The sequence below is a fragment of the Callithrix jacchus genome, chromosome 6 (genome assembly GCF_049354715.1).
Source record: "Callithrix jacchus isolate 240 chromosome 6, calJac240_pri, whole genome shotgun sequence".
NCBI classification, from domain to species: domain Eukaryota; kingdom Metazoa; phylum Chordata; class Mammalia; order Primates; family Cebidae; genus Callithrix; species Callithrix jacchus.
Window position 1 is genome coordinate 16,546,158 of NC_133507.1, and position 17,425 is coordinate 16,563,582.

The 17,425-nt window shown below is 40.0% G+C and overlaps 1 long non-coding RNA gene across 1 annotated transcript in view; it reads right to left on the bottom strand.

Annotated features, from left to right (window-relative positions):
• The window catches only part of LOC144582966 (uncharacterized), a 37,168-nt gene extending 32,632 nt beyond the window's left edge, over positions 1 to 4,536 (bottom strand). The window contains exons 1-2 of the long non-coding RNA XR_013536630.1: positions 4,421 to 4,536; positions 2,445 to 2,617 (exon numbers count right to left, since the gene is read on the bottom strand). This is a non-coding gene — a long non-coding RNA (uncharacterized LOC144582966). The remainder of the gene's footprint in view (positions 1 to 2,444; positions 2,618 to 4,420) is intronic.
• Between the last annotated feature and the right edge of the window lie 12,889 nt (positions 4,537 to 17,425).

Below are 17,425 nucleotides of genomic sequence, written 5' to 3' on the forward strand. Positions count from 1 at the left end.
TTTCCCTGCTCTGCAGTGAAACACTGTTGTGCATGTTTCTTCTCTTCTTTGCCCAGACTCATGTGATAAACACTGGGATGAGACACCCCCTTGCGAAGCAATGAGGCAGTGGCAGCAGCTGTGGCCGTCTCATCAGCAAGGTAATGAGAATTCATTTCTATTTTATCACTTCCGGCACGTCTGCTTTTTCCCCTCTGCGTTATCTTATTACTACGGCTGAAATTGATTGTCACAACAGCCCAGGTGTCTAAATCCTGTCCCTTTATGCTCCCTCCCTCCAGCTCCTCTGAGCCCTCTCCTTTCAACCCTGTCTCTCTTAACTCAACATCCCTCCCCTAACCCCTTCCTCCTGCCATGGTACATTAACAGGAAAGAAAAATTCACTGGAAACAATTTATGAAGTGACTCAGTAATCTGTGTGCTCCTCACCGCTAGGCAAGGCTGGAGCAGGAAAGCAACCCCCAGTTTGGGTGCTCTATCATGAGACAGAGCCTCTTCAACCAGCCAATCTATTTAACTGCTTTCTGGATTCCTTCCTGTTCCGGGAGATGAGGGAGTGGAGGGAGGACCCTGAGAAGGTTCCCACACAGGGTCAGTTAAGAAGGTGCCTCATTGGGCAAATCCCAGGTGGTTGGGGAAGGCAGGCAGAGAAGAGGAGGAAAAGTGGCAGACGTTGTGCGGAACATTATCTTGTTGTGTTTCATTGTCTGCAAGCATGCGCTGGACAAATTGTCTTCTGGAGGTGTTGTGTAGTGTAAGACTTGAGATTCCCACTGAGCCTTGAAGCCCTGCTTCTCTGAGCTCTTTACAATTTCTTGAGCCTTGACTTCAGGGGTGCACCGTGAAATAGGAAAGGCCAGGTGGGGGTGGTCGGGGGAAGAAACCTATCACATATTCTGGCCAGGTTCAGTGGTTCACACCTGTAATCCTAGTACTTTGGGAGTCTGAGGCAGGTGGATTGCTTGAACCCAGAAGTTCAAGACCAGCCTGGGCAACATGACAAAACCCCACCTCTACAAAAAATATAAAAAATTAGCCAGGCATGGTGGTGTATGCCTGTAGTCCCAGATACCCCTTAGGCTGAGGTGGTGCCCCACTCCAGCCTGGGCGATAGAGTGAGACCCTGCCCTGAAAACAAACACAAAAATAAACATCCTCCTGGGAGAGAGAGAGGGAGTGAAGAGGAATCCCAAAGGGAGTAGGAAGTTAAAGGAGGGAGACTTAAACTTAGTGGGTACTACCATGGATCAGACATGATGGTAGGTACTTAACGCTTAGTGGTCCAGAGATTATTCCAACTCAGCTACCTCTAATCACTGGACGTGTGGTCTTTCTATTTGACCAACACTGCTGGGACTCTTGCCAGATGCAGAAGCAGCCACCAATGCAATTAGCTTAATCTGAAGGGAAATACATTTGCCTTTATTTATAATTTGTATTAATTAGACAGGAGCTGTAAGTTTTGTGTAATTCCTAGAACACAGTGAAATTTTAATTTGTAACCCACACACAGAAATGATCCTAAGTTTTAAACCCTGGTTAAGATGAATGGGTGAAAAGTCATTCTCTCTGGCCTGGTAAATTTTAAAAATAAATCTTCAAGGTTGAGGTTTGCTTTTAAATCTTTATGTTTTGCCACTTGCGAAAATGGACAGTCCGATTTTTTACTTTTCAAAAGAGAGCTGGTCCCAGTGGGAAGTGTTTGGTTTAGGATGTGTGAGTAGGCAGGATTTTTCAGCAGGGCTTTCCTTGTGCAATATAAACCTGTTAATCTTTTGGAGTCCTAGTATGGATTAGGCCAGACTTCACAAAACCCTCCCGCGTTTTGTGTTTTGGATGTTGTGGGATGGTGTATCTGCATTTCTTCACACAAGAGAACAATGAGTTTGCACTTACAAAGCTGCTAAAACTGGCTCACTGCTCCTTTATCTTCTCTTCCCCACCCCACATCTTTCAGGAGACTGCTCGCCTTCCCCTGTGCGATCCAGTTTACATATGCACTGAGAACTGTGAGAGTCTTGGGCCAGAAATATGAGAAGAATCCAGCCTTTGGGCTTCAGAAAGTCTCCAGCTCAGACTCCAGCCCTTTCTTGCCTCTACGCGTGAAGCCGGTTACTGTCTTCTCCCTGCCCTTGCCCCAGTCATTGTGTCTTATTTGCATTCCTGATTCTCCTTGACTCTCCCACCAGCTCCTGAATCTGCCCAACTGCCTGGATGGACTTGCCTTCCATTTGTCTCCCTTCCCACTTCCTCAGCCTAAGCTTACGCCTCATCAGTCTTAGGGTATTAGCCCCTGACCAGCTTTACGGAACTTCCGGGCTTGCAGTAGAATGGAGACTTTGGCGGCTTTTAGCTCTGCCTTACTAACCTGCCAAAACAAATATTGGTTGAATGAATGAATATATGATTGAATGCATGCCCCCTCCTCTGGTGATTCCCCTTACCTGCGCCTGCATGTCCAATTCCAGATGTCGCTTCAGGGTCTGGGAAACTTGCCCATTCAGAGCGAGGTGGGTCCTGGACGACTCTGAGTCTGCTCTCTGCAGGCGGTGAGAACTTTGAAGCTTTGCTCCTCTGTGCTTCCTATATCTTGGAAGCATGAGCTTCCAAGTCCAGCCTTGGAGAAATGAGAAACCACTTTGTTTTTTCGGTTGGCAGCAAGAAGACCTGCCTTCTCCCTGAACCCCAAGAAAAGAAGGATTTAATGTTTCTTAACTTCATAAATCTGGCCTCATTCTACTTGAATCACTGAAACCTGATTCAGATGTAATTTGTGAAACCAGTAAAGGCTGCTACTCAGGCTCCCAAACCACATCTAGAGAGACACTCGGGCCCCTTCAGCAGGCTGGAGCTCTTGGAGAAGGGAAGAGAAGACAAAGTCTCCTGAAAGACAGCCTGATGGGGCTGAGTAAGAGAAAGATATTGGTGCCTGGAGGGGCTGGATTCCAATCCTGGATCTGCCTCCTTTTAGCTCTGTGAGAATCTGGGTAAATTACCAAATCTTTTGGATCATCCATTGTATCATCCAAGTTGTGAGGCAAATCCCTGCTTCTAACCTTGTTGAGTAAAGATTGAGTGGCCTGGAAGATGGAAACGTTTCTAGAATAATACCAGACATTCAAGACAGGTTCATTCTCTCCTGATACCTCCCAGAACTGTTATATTTAGTTCTGCAGAGACTTCAACATATGTAAACTCTCTGGTCTAAAACTTCAGATTTTGAGCTTTCGTTTCCCCCAGTTCCCTACAACCCATATGTCAGAATTATAGACTCCAGCTTCTTTTATATTCCCTGCCCTCTTGGCATGGGCACCGGCATCTTCTGCCATTTCGATTGCCATATAACTCTTCAGTTAAAGAAGCGCATTTTAAAAATCCCAATGCATCTGACAAGTTCAAGTTTATTGCTCACAAGCCTTCAAAAAATCTGGCTTCAAGGAAGAGTTAATTTATACTTCAAGCTATGCTAGACCCTTACATCAAAAATAGCCTGATCCCAAATTTCATACTGGAATATATAATGACACCATACATCAAATTTAAGATTCCAGTTTCTACTGCCAAATTCCCTGACACACTGCAAAATTTCACAATTCCTCTGTTCCTAGAGAAGATTCCACCTACTGGAGGGCTCGGAGTTGGACCAGGGTGTCTGGAATCAGATCTCATGACATGGTTCTGGTGAGATGTCACATCCATGCACCATTTTAAGAAGAGACTAAGTGGCTGTTACTGCCAAAACAACTCGTGAGGATCACTCACTTGGCTTCTCCCTGCACTTTGGAGTAGTGTTTCTTATTCTTAACCTTGGCTACCACCCCATTCCCATCTCTCTTTGACTCTGCAGTGCATTGCACCTATTAACGTGACCTCTCGTCATTGGTGTCACATTTTCACAACTTGTTCTAGAAATTTCACGTAACCCCATTTGCTTCTCACTTCACGTTAACTTGCACGATCCTTTATTTTTTTCTGCCAACATCCCCTTTCTCAGATATATTCATCTCTATGAAGCCCTCCCTATATCCTCAAAGTCCGTTTAAGTGATTTCATGGCATTCTTCCCCAGTCTGGGCAAACTACTTTATAATTTAGGAGTTTATATTTGTTTTTATCTGCTTCTAGCCTGGGAGATCTTCCATTGTTTTCTCAGCACTGGGTGCATGGCTGGACACACAAGTTGAATGAGTGAATCAATAAACAGTGAAACTACCTGGTAATTTTATTATAATTTATTTGTTCTCAGTTCAATTGCCAGGATGATGGAATATATGCTGCACTTAGAACCCATCCTCAAGTGAACTGACTACGACATGCTTTATTCTATTCACTAGATCAATGATTCTCAATTTAAAAAAAAAAATTTAATTGACACATAACAATTGCACATATTTATGGGATGCAGTATAACGTTCCAATACCTTCATATAGTGTGTAATGATCAAATCAGGGTAATTAGCATCCATCACTTCAAACAATTCTCATTTCTTCTTCATGTTGGGAACATTTAATATCCTCTCTTCCAGCTATCTGAAAACATATAATAGATTGTTATTAACTCTAGTCAGCCTACAGTGCTGTATAACACCAGAATGTATTCCCCTTATCTAGCTATAATTGTGTACTCCTTAACCAACCTCTGTGCCTTCCTCACCCCTGAACTCTTGGCCCTCAAATTCTAGCAAGTGTCAGAATCACCTGGTAAGCTTGTTAAATAACAGATTGCTCGGCCCCAGCCCCAGAGTTTCTGATTCAGTAGTTCTAGGGTGGAGCCAGATAATTGGCTCTTCTAGAATGTTCTACGGGAATGCTGACACTGCTGGTCCTGGGACCACCTTGATACCCTCTGCTCTAAAATGGTTCAATTTACCTGTTTTCATTAAAGAGAGATCTCTTTAGATCTGGAGCTTTCCAATAGTAGTGTGCATTTATTCATTTTGATCCATTTCTCCTGTCAATCTAAGGATTTCCTGAATGTCCTTGCAAGTACAAGTACAAGCATATGTGTGTCACCTAAACAGACTGCTAATATCTTAGAGACATTAACCTAACAGTATTACTGGAATAAGGCAGGGCAATCTGCAGCCATCTCCATCTGGTCTTTTGCAAAACAAGGTGTATAAAGTTACAATCCACAGCTCCCTACTCCTGCTGCATGGGGAGTGTATCTTCCTTGACAATGCCTTATGCACTTCATCATGCTCTCTGGTTTCCAAGGTCTTACACATCATTGCTCCATTCCATTGATATAGTGCCTAGCACTGTAATGGAAAGAGGAACTTGAAGACCACTGCTAGGTATTTACCCTAAGCTTGAGAAACCTTTCCTCTCATGCGCTTGAAGTAGAAAGGTTGATAAAACAGATACAACATGCCTTGAGAATGGAACATGATAAAGAAAAGAAAAAGAGAGAGAGAGGAAAGAAAAAAGAAAGAAGAAAGGAAGAAAGAAAGAGGAAAGAAAGAAAGAAAAGAGAAAGAAAAAGAAAGAAAGAGAGAGAAAGTAAGAAAGAAAGAAAAGAAAAGAAAAGAAAAAGAAAGAAAGAAAGAAAGAAAGAAAGAAAGAAAAGAAAGAAAGAAAAGAAAGAAAGATGGACCTAAGGAAAGAAAAGGAATGAAAGGAAGAAAGAAACCCTGTGTCTAGATGGCAATTATGGCGCAGTGTTTGGCTTTTCCTACCTTCCCTTCAAAATCAATATGACAAAAAAAAAAATAAAACACAACATTCTCAGGTGCTAAGATAGTAATCAGAAAATTTTCACACTGCAGCAGAAGTTACTCCCGTTGACAGTACCAGAGCACAGATTAGTTCAAAAATTCCTGCTTATGCCCAGTCCATTTAAACAGCCACACAGCCAGTAACTGGAGAGGTAGCCATGGTTTGCATCTACTCTTCCTGGCACCCCAGTCTCAGATAACCTGGTATCCATGCCAACAAACAGCAGCCCTGGAAGTCACACCCCACCATGTCATCGTCCTCCGCATAAAGTTGCCATTACCATGTCTACCTATATGTCCACTTGGTATGAAGGACAGGGGGCTTGTGAGGGAATAGGCACGTTGCCTATTCCCTCACACACCCCCTGTCCTTCATACCAAGTGGAACAGAGGAAAGGAGAGCAGCAGGAGTAGGGAGCTGTGGATTGTAACTTTATACACCTCATTTTGCAAAAGACCAGATGGAGATGGCTGCAGATCGCCCTGCCTTATTCCAGTAATACTGTTAGATTAATGTCTCTAAGATTTTAGCAGTCTGTTTAGGTGACACACACATATGCTTGTACTTGCAAGGACATTCAGGAAATCCTTAGATTGACAGGAGAAATGGATCAAAATGAATAAATGCACACTACTATTGGAAAGCTCCAGATCTAAAGAGATCTCTCTTTAATGAAAACAGGTAAATTGAGCCAAAATAAAGTTTAGGCAAAGATTCTGCAACCTTAAAAGGGTAAATGTCCTGAAGAATATGGAGCAAAATCACATTTATAAAAGAAACATTATTGAAAATTTTTTTAGAATGCATTTGTGGGTGCTTTTGATAAAGGCCAAAAATCACGACTTCTGGGATGGCAGCATGAAGATGGACTTGGTTGAGAAACAATTTGCAAGAAAAAAGAAGTTTACAGGAAGGTTTTAAATAGTAAGTGAAAAAATTTTTAAATATAATTAAAAGATATATTGAAGGGCAGAGCTGTAGAGCATAAAATTAACGCAATAGAAAATTATAGCAGTAATAACGATGATAAACTAGAAATGTAAGAACGAAGGGGAGAATAACAAAACCTTAAAAAGCATAAAAGAAAATAAATGACTATAGGACTAAACAGTATACATATTTATTTTTATTTCATTAATTTATTTTTGTCTTAGATTGTATATGCTGAAAGTTAGAAATCCTTTGTGCATTGTTCCCTGTTGTTTCTTGGGCACCTACTAGTGACTTACTTTTTTTTTTTTAAGAAATGCTAAGAATGACAGGTCTATACACTCATTATATAGGTGTATAAAGTTACAATCCACAGCTCCCTACTTCCACTGCTCTCCTTTCCCCTGTTCCACTTGGTATGAAGGAGAGGGGGCATATGAGGAAATAGGCAACGTGCCCTTGCCTATTCCCTCACAAGCCCCCTGTCCTTCATACCAAGTGGACATATAGGTAGACATGGTAATGGCAACTTTATGCGGAGGACGATGACATGGTGGGGTGTGACTTCCAGGGCTGCTGTTTGCTGGCACGGATACCAGGTTATCTGAGACTGGAGTGCCAGGAAGAGTAGATGCAAACCATTGGCTACCTCTCCAGTTACTGGCTGTGTGGCTGTTTAAATGGACTGGGCATAAGCAGGAATTTTTGAACTAATCTGTGCTCTGATAGTGTAAACAGAAGTAACTTCTGCTGTAGTGTGAAAATTTTCTGATTACTGTCTTAGCACCTGAGAATGTTGTGTGTTATTTTTTTTGTCATTGATTTTGAAGGGAAGGTAGGAAAAGCCAAACACTGTAAATACTCATGTATTAATACATGACATCCTCAGGAAGGATCCACAACAACCAAGCAAAAGTAATCACCAAAAAACTAGCAGAAGAAAATATGATTAAGCTGAATAAAGAACTACTGTTTCATCGTCTAAGATTACTAAAAAACAAAATAAGAAAATTGAATGCATCAGTTAAAATATATTGCAAGGATAAAGCAGTGAAATATTATTTTCTAAAAGAAAAAATAAAACTAGCATTTGACTTTTGTTTATAGCAATGTCAGCTGATAATAAATATCTACTAAACTTCAAGTGAGAAATTGTTGCTACTGAAGAGTTCTGTTCCCAGCTAACACTTTATTTTTGTGTGTGAGTACAAGAAGCTATTTTCAGATATGTATGGATCCAGAAAATACTTCATACATTAAAAAAAAATGCTGTAAGGCCTCTGTCAGCCAGCTGTGAGATGAATCAGAAATAAAAACGATGGTGAGTTTTGATTCCATTTCTTTTTTCTTAATAAAATATTTATTATTTTCTTCTTCTAAATTACCAATTTCTACATTATCTTTAAGAATTTCTTAACGTTTTCATTATATTTTGATTTTTTCTTCAGTTGAATGTGTGTCATTCATTTAATTTTTGTCATGATTTTTGTAGTAATGAAAATCTTTGCGGCCATGAACTTATCGCTGTCTATATCTTTCAGTGAACTCCATAAATTTTAATATGTAATGCTTTCATTATTGATATACTCTTAATATTCAGGAGTTGGAGGTCGTTATTGCCTATGGAGATTCAAGAAAATAAGTTAAAAATTAGTTGAGCACATGTTGTTGTTTAATAGCTTTTTTTTTTTTTAAAAAAATAGACTTTAATTGTTTGTGTCATTTTAGGTTGATGCAACATGGAACGGGAGGTACAGAGCCTTCCCATTGCCCCTCTGCCCTTCCACGAGCACCCTCTCCCTCATCACATTTCCCACCACAGGGGTACATTCGTTACAATTGATGAGACCACATTGACTGCATTCTCACACAAAATCTGCAGTTTACATTAGGGTTCATTCTCATCATTATACTCTGGCTTTCTTTTTAATTGCCATTTTCTTTTATTGTGGTCTTGGATGATTTTATATATATATATATATATATATATATATATATATATATATTACACACACACACACACACACACACACACACACACACACACTTAACTTTAAGTCATCTTTGGGGCTGGCCATGGTGGCTCACCCCTGTAATTCCAGCACTTTGGGAGGCTGATATGGACAGATCACCTGAGGTCAGGATTTCAAGACCGGACTGGCCAGCATGGGGAAACCCCATCTCTACTAAAAATACAAACATTAGCCAGGTGTGGTGGCAGGTGCCTGTAACCCCAGCTAATCAAGAGGCTGAGGCAGGAGAATCACTTGAACCCAGGAGGCAGAGTTTGCAGTGAGCTAGGATCGTGCCACTGCACTCCAAATTGGGCGACAGAGTGAGACTCTGTCTCAAAATAATATAATAATAATAATAATGTCATCTTCATAATGTAATATATGAACCTTTTCATAAAATTTAAAAGTTGTGCTTGATGGTCACGGCCATTCTAGGTTCACATCCTAATGTATCCGTGACCAGAAAGAAAAGGGTTGATGTGTGAAGAAAGCAAAGACATAGAGAAATGATACAATCTTCCTTGATTGTTGTGGCTCTATTTCTGATCATTGTCCATGGGAAATTATTTAAACACCTCTCAAGTCATTCTGATTAGCCTCTCTGGAGGAAAACAGATGTGAGTGCCAATAAAACTGCAGTAGGGGATCTAAGTATAATATGTCAGCACAGACTGTTTCTACCCTCAATGGTCACTACAATATACCAGTAATGAGGTCACCTGTTTTTTACCAGGGTGCTGGGTTTCTCCTTTTTCTAAATTGTATAGGCATTCTGTTTAATCCGATATTCACAGATAAGTCACTTTACTAACATTCTTCTTAACAACATATTTTTTAACAACTCCTGTAAATTTTCCTTAAGTTTTAAGTTGTCTGTTTCTATGGGATTCACCTGTAAATGTGGGAAAAGGTGGGGAAAATAGAGGGTGGCTATAGGGTTTGCTGCCCCTCCTAAAGTCTAAACACTCCTGTCTTGGAAAAGCTATGCCTCACACATTTCCCACAGTGACCCCATGTGAGTCTTTGCCAGAGACAGTTTCAAGTCAGCTTCACTAAAAAATGCACTCTTGCAAGATGTGGGCTATAGGCAGTTCTCGGAACTGTACCACCCCACCACCACTGCTATTCCAGGTCACCCTCCCCTTTCTTTTTTTTGCAGAGTTTGGGATTCTCACACATCTTCCCCTTGATGGTTTGACACTATCCGCTCCTTCCTCTAGCAGCGTGTGTGAACTCTGCTAATGATTGAGCCTGCCACTTTGGAACACGACTGACTGACTTATGCTGCATAGCTGGTTTCCCTCTCACTGGAAAAACCCTGCCAGGATAAGTGCTTCCCATTCCTGTCCCGGGAACCAGACAGGGTGTGAGAAGGGCTGAGGCTGCCCAAAAGAGATCCTATTACTACTTATACAAGCTTACCTACTTTTGCTCTGATTTCTTCCTTGCTAGACTTTTTGGGGAACAGAGAACCTGAATCTCTCCTCTACCTCTCACTCTCTCCAAACTCCTTTCAACTTTAACTTATTTAATTTTGTTTCACAAAATATAGATTGTTTTAGAAACTCAAGATCTTTCTAATAAGGTAAAGCAGAGTAAGCTTGCACAAATATCTGCCCAAACAGAAGGCTGCAGCATAGAGACGAAGCATGAATGTTAACTTTTAGAATGTGCTGGCCTTTCTTTCTGGCACATCAATGCCTACAAAGGCTCTCTCTCATATTAACCTGATATGACACCTGCTGCCAACACCAGAGGCTTGGATGAAACTGACCTAGCAAGACCACTAGTTATATGGGAGGTGGACTGCATCCCACATTTGCAGAGTACTAGAGCTGAAATGGGAGAATCCATATGTTTTAAGGAACAGGACTATGATCTGGTATGTTCTAGCAAGATTTCTTCCATAACATACAACCATATGCAGACATAAATAAAATGCTTTGGGTTTGCAGTAAGATGAAATACTTTAGAGGTAGCATAATATATAAAAAGTATTCATTAAGTTTGAATACTGGCTCTTCTACATAGGAATTGGGTGATCTTGGGTATTTAGATAATCTGTTTGGGGGCCACATTATTCACCCTTACAGTATACATAAAAATACATTTTTGGTGGCTGTGAAGATTAGAAATACATGCATACATTATCTAGCACCAGAGGAGACTACCGTGCCACTGGCACTTGTCAGATGCCCAGTAATGGTAGCTCATGTTGGGCCCAAATGAGAGGGATGCACTATGCATGTCAACAACGTTCATGTTCAATCCTTGGTCCTATTGTTTCCTTCCAGATCTAGCACTTATATGTAAGCACAACTGTACTTTAAAATTATGATTTTAAAATCTGTTTAAGCAAAGTAGAGAGACAAGTTTTGAAGATAAATGTCATGCTTTTTCTTTCTTCATTTTCAGTCTTGGGCCAGGAATATACTTCTTTTTAAGGCTACCTGGGGCTTTAAGAAGGTCTTAATCAAAAAAACAAACAAAAAAAAAAATGCATGTGTCACAGAGCACTGCTGTTTTGCTAAATCAGCATCCATTTGTTCTTCTGTTAATAACAGTTCCCTGGTTTTTTTCAGGGAATTAATTTTCTCATCTCCAGGATGTTCATGTAGCAGGTGAGGGGTTGGCACATGTGACACCTCTGGCCAATTAAAGCCTTTCAGGTCCCTGGCATTTGTTCATGGATAAACTCATTAACTGGTCCAAACTGATGAGATTCAACACAGGACTTTGGTCGAAAGGGTTGGAAGTACTGTGAGGATGAGAAGGGTCTGTCACTGCTGGATTGAGCATGGAACTAACATAGAGGAGGGAAGCAAAAGAAAGATAAGCAGTTAAAAGAATAAGACTGAGTTCTATTAATAATAGTGTGATTTGAGACACGAGGTCTAGCTGTCCTTGAATTTTCATACTTTCTTCTTTTGTCTATGTTGAGTTGGGTTTTTATCAACTCGCAACTGGTGGATCCTGAGTCTTATACAATTTAGGATGTGATTTTTAAGAAATGAGTACAAAATTATAAAAAGAAAATTAGATAGAAATTATTAAGAATTTGAAAATAAATAAATATAAATTGTAAAGAACTGACAATTGTCACAGACCTTACGAAATCTAAAAATAGAAAATATACTTTTCTATTAATATTTTATGTAATGCTTTTTTATTGGATACTCTTCATTTGACTTTCCATGAGATACTGTTTTGGTATCATTTTATTCTAAAGACAGAATAGAATTGAAATATCATCTGGTGTTGATCACAATTTGTTTTTGTTTTAAATTTTTTATGTCCAGAATTTTTTTTTGAGACTTACAAACCACTACTGGTAAGGACATTATTGTCAAAATGTAGATTATTGTCAAACTTGAGAAAACTTGTGTTAGGATTCGATCGCATGCAGACTATAAAATTTTAGGGAATTTCAAGTTTTCTTATATAATAAATCATCTAAAATATTTTTTCAATTGCTGCAAATCACTATCCATTTTGTCCTAATTATTTCTGACATGCTAATTATAATGGCGTGAATTTTATATTATTGTGTCCATATCAGTATTTCATGTCTTATTAACAAGAAAATTATGTTTCTTTTCCAATGTGTTCAAATGATTATTTTTATTAATTGGATTATCAAGCAATCACAAAACCTATTTCTGATGAGTTTATAAATGTATATGCTATATTATTAATATGTTCTTAACAAAAGGGAACTTCTGTTTTGACTAAGTATGGAAAGGACCTCATATATGATGATGGGAAGAATTTTCCACAGACTAGTTTCTGCTTCTCTACATATCTAACTGTGCTTCTCTTTCTTTCCCGTATATTTTTGTGTTAAACACTTTGGGATCATATTTTGATATGATCCTTGACCCCACAACTTTCTTCCACAATGTTGGGTGAGTCAACATAGTGAACAGGAGAGGGCTTCCCAGAAGCCATTCTTATTAGAAGCTGGCTAACAGTCACCTGACTATAGACGTAACCACAAAGCACATAAATATATCTAATTAAACTGAAGCTAAACTTAGCTCCCAGCATACCGGCAGCCACTCCAGTGCTATGCAAGAAGAAAGACAGTATTATGGAGGGTGGCATCAGATTAGAACTCTATGAGAGTTTTAATGGATTGTGGTTAGATTGCTTAATTTTGCACATTTTATAAAAACATATAATCAAGTTAAAGCATCACAGGCCCCCTCCTGGGGTTTCGGAAGTAACTCATGCAGGTGAGGATGCCGAAATTTGTTTTTCATTAACTTCACTTAAAATTTACCTTTGCTGACACAGCATGTAACTTGGGGGCTCTGGGAAACTATTTTTGTTTTTGAGCCATGTTGACTCATGTTGATCAGAAACCAGAAAAACCTTTTGCTCTCTTAACTGGGAGAAACCAGGAAAAGTCCGGAGCAATGACACTGTGAACATAAGGTATGGTCAATGTCTGCGATGTCCTAATGGCCTCCTGACTGCTTAAACATTGATGCAATAATTTTTTACTTTTGTGAGGTTATAATGGAGGAAATGTCGTCTTACCTCAAATCAAAGACTGTTTAATGCTGCTTCTTTGACAGCAGCCCTAAGAGTCGTTTTTTGGGAAAGCAAGAGAATTTCCCCCTTTGTCAACTTCAAAAGAATAGACTTCCTTGTCTAAATACCTGATGTCCCATTATTCCTTCCAGACCCTGGATTGTGTTCTTAGGGACTGAGTGACTTACATCTGCCACCCTGAAAATTAATGAAAGATCTTGGATCATATAAGATCAAGGCTAATAACAGGGGATTTGAAAGAGCTTTTTCCTAGGTCAGAGTAGGTCACATGCCAAGAGAGATTTATGCTGATTTAACCAGTGAGGAGAAATTGAGGATTAGATTTTCAATTTGAGAAGTCAAACGAAGCCTGGGGAATTTAATCGGCCATCCAACATGTGCTTCGCTGGTTACTAGCAATCTCTAGATCTGTCTGTTATATGGAAATATGGAGAGGGAGTGAATCTTGATAATTCCCAAGTCACCTAATCAGATTATCATCCTTGTCTGAATGCAAGCTGACAGGTGGAAGACAGACCTGTAACTGGAGTGCATTTAGTTGGGGTTCCAAGTCTTTCCACTGGCTTGTTCTCCAAATGGCTCTTTGGATCAGTTAATGAACACAGAGCTGAAAGGCTAGAGGTCTGCATATGGCAGGGCCTGGCATCCACTTGGCATGGTTCTGTGGAGGAGTCAGTGCAATCACCTGTAGCAGAGGCATAGAAATCACCATCTGCCCAAGCCTCATTCAGTTCACTTGGGAAGATTAGAAGATTCGACTTCTGGAGTCCCAGGTGGATCCTTCCATGCTCAGGTGCAAAGCTGCTTCCAGAAAAACTGCAGGAGACATGGAGCAGATGAGCCCTGGACCTGCCACCACAGTTTCCTGGCTTAAGCATTCTAATCATTGCCTTGTTCTGCCTTGAGCATAGACCAAGTTGGAACAAACTTTAGCATCAGATAGACCTCAGTTCAAATTTCCCAGTGATGAGAGCTTAGGCAAGTTACTTAATCACTATCAGCTTAATTTCCTCAGGTGAAAAAATGGAGGATTACAAATATGCTCTTATTTGTATTGTTCTGAGGATTAAGTATGGTAAAGTGGATGGATGTGTTCTTTACTAGGCTGGGCTTACAATGGCATTGAGAAAATGTTTCTTTCTGGGATTATATTCCACATATGCATTAGTACTTAGAGGACAGTAGGCCTGACTCATAGTCTGAGCCTGTTCATGACACACAGCCTGTAATTCACGGTAACACTATGCTAAATATTAAAATATTTTCTTTTTTTTTTTTTTTAAAAAGGTGGACTTTAATGTTTATTTACAGGAGGCTGAAAGATATGAAATTTATTTGTAAAGAATGCGAAGGCAGTCTTTGTAGGGGTCTGATTCAAAGTTCTATCTTCAATCAGTTTCATAAGACGAGACTAAGAGAGATCAGAGCCTCTCTCAAACCCAGCCGTGATGTAACGTTGACTGACATTTTTAAGATTAGAATTATTTACAAAACTGATAACATAGGGTTTCCAGTAGTTTGTTGCTTGGGCAACTGATTTCATGTATTCATAGTCCTAAACATGAGTTGCTGCAGAATACCAGTAGAGAAAAATGGAGCCAACCCTTGGGCTGGGCACAGAACACTAGAGGAGTCTATATAAGAGCCATCCCTTCTAGGAGAGCCCCAAGTATTATGCTGTTTAGTTAGAAAACTCATTATTTGGAATGAAAGTATCCTCTAAAGTGGGTTAAACCTGTCAATCATTTTACTTTTTTTTATCCCATTCTTTTAAATGGGGTAATACCTTAAGATCTATTTACTCACAAAAGTCAGACTATGTTTTTTTTTTTAATTGAGATGGAGTCTCACTCTGTTGCCCAGGCTGGAGTACAGTGGTGCAATCTCTGCTCACCACAACCTCTGTCTCCTGGGTTCAAGTGATTCTCCTGCCTCAGCCTCTTGAGTAGCTGGGATTATAGGCACATGCCACTGCTCCTGGCTAATTTTTGTGTTTTTAGTACAGATAGGGTTTCACCATATTGGCCAGGCTGGTATTGAACTCCTGACCTCAGGTGATCTGCCTGCCTCAGCCTCCCAAAGGGCTGGGATTACAGGCATGAGCCACTGCTCCCAGCCAAAAGTCAGACTATTCTGACTTAGACTTCGTACCTTTGCTCTTTCTACCTGAATTATTTAAGTCAGTTACCCTTAACAAATATTTGCTTAGCACACACTGTACTCCAGACAATGTGCTGAGAAAGAATGGGAAAATGAAAACCAAGAATTTGGCCTTTTATTCAAGGGAATACCCACTTCATATCTAGTTTGTGACAGATAGAAATAATTAAGTGTGATACAATGAAGTAAGTGCCAGAGTAGAAGTATTTTAATAATAATTAATTTGGAATATTTTTAAAATCTGAGATTATTTAATGTTTCTCCATGATAGAGTCAGATAAACTTCTGGAAGAGACATATTTTCTACTTTTTTTTTTTTAAAGTAAATAGAAGTTGCCTGTAATCCCAGAACTTTGGGAGGCCAAGGCAGGTGGATCACTTCAGGTCAGGTGTTCAAGACCAGCCTGATCAACATGGCAAAACCTCATCACTACTAAAAATACAAAAATTATCTGGGCATGGTGGCAGGTACCTGTAATCCCAGGTACTCAGGAAGCTGAAGCAGGAAAATTGTTTGAGCCTGGGAAGCAGAGGTTGCACTGAGCTGAGACTGCACTCTGCACTCCAGTCTGGGCAACAGAGTGAGACTCTGTCTCAAAATAAAAGATAAATAGAAGTTAGAAGTTTGCCATACTAGCAGAGGATGGTTATTAGCATGGATTTTGTGATTGATTAAGATATTGTAGCAAAAGAGAAGAAACGAACCAAGATTTTGTAAGTTTACCTGATTCATGAGCGTATAATAGGGATGAGAGTAGTCAAGCTGGGGATGCCACAGGAGAAATGGACAGAGAATGTGGAGCTGGACAGAGTGCTAGCTGGGTTGGACATCAGCACCGGTATCAGGGTAAAAGACAGTTTTCCATGATCTGTAGTGACGTAATGTTTCAAGCCAGGTGTTTTACTTTGCAGCCAGACAAGCCTGAATTTGAGTTTGAGTCAATTTTATAGAATACCAAGCTGCTTTAAAGCTCAGGCAAAACGTTAATCACAAAACCGCCCTCATGGTTTTGCTACGAGGATGAAATAAGGTAGCAAACACAAAGTGTGTTGCACCTTATCTAGCACATAGCAAGAACTTGTTCCATCAAAGCCATCCTTCAACATAAGCTGGCAGAAGGAGACATATTGCAGGGTTCCCTAGATGGGCTGCAGTGGGATCCATGAAATATAATGTGTATTTGTACTTGTCTGAGGAGATGGAGGATACCTTTTATTATATTCTCCAAAGTCTGTCACTCAAAGAAAAGATAAGTACTAATTTCAAAGAGTGCAAAGAAAAGACAGCAAAGAATGAATATTGAAGGATCTCAACATTATAAAAGCAGGAAGAGGAGCAGAGAAGCTATGAGAACACAAGACAATTGATCAGCATTGTCAGTTCTGCTTTCACGTGACAGGTGTGTTCCCACAAATCACTGTGTGTAGAGGGCAGAAATCTGGCCCCCAAGACCTTCACCTGTGGTGATACAAGAAAAGGGGAAAATGGAGAGATTCAAAGCAAAATAAGGATTCACATATTGTTGCTGGATTTGATAATGGAGCTGCCTTGTGAGCCAAGGCATATGGGTGGAGCCACCAAAAAAAACAACCAAGGGAATAGGGAGGACGGTCTGAAATTATCCCACATCCTGAGTGACCCTAGAAGTGGATTCTCCTCCATTACCCTCTAGATAAGAGCCCTACTTGACCAATAGCTTAATTTTGGCTATGTTAGAACTTAAGCAGAGAACCCAGTTGAATTCAGTCAAGTCACACTGTGAATGGACATTTGACTCACAGCAACCATGGATATATATATATATATATATATATATATATATATATATATATATGAGAGACAGTATCTCACTCTGTGCCCAGGCTGCAGTAACGTGGCCCAATCATGGCTCAGAGCAACCTTGACCTCCTGAGCTCAAACAATCCTGTTTCAGCCTCTTGAGCAGCTGGAACTACAGGTGCATGCCAAAAGACCAGGCTAATTTATTTTTATTATTTTTTAGAAATGGGGTCTTGCTAGGTTGCCCAAGTGGGTCTCGAACTCCT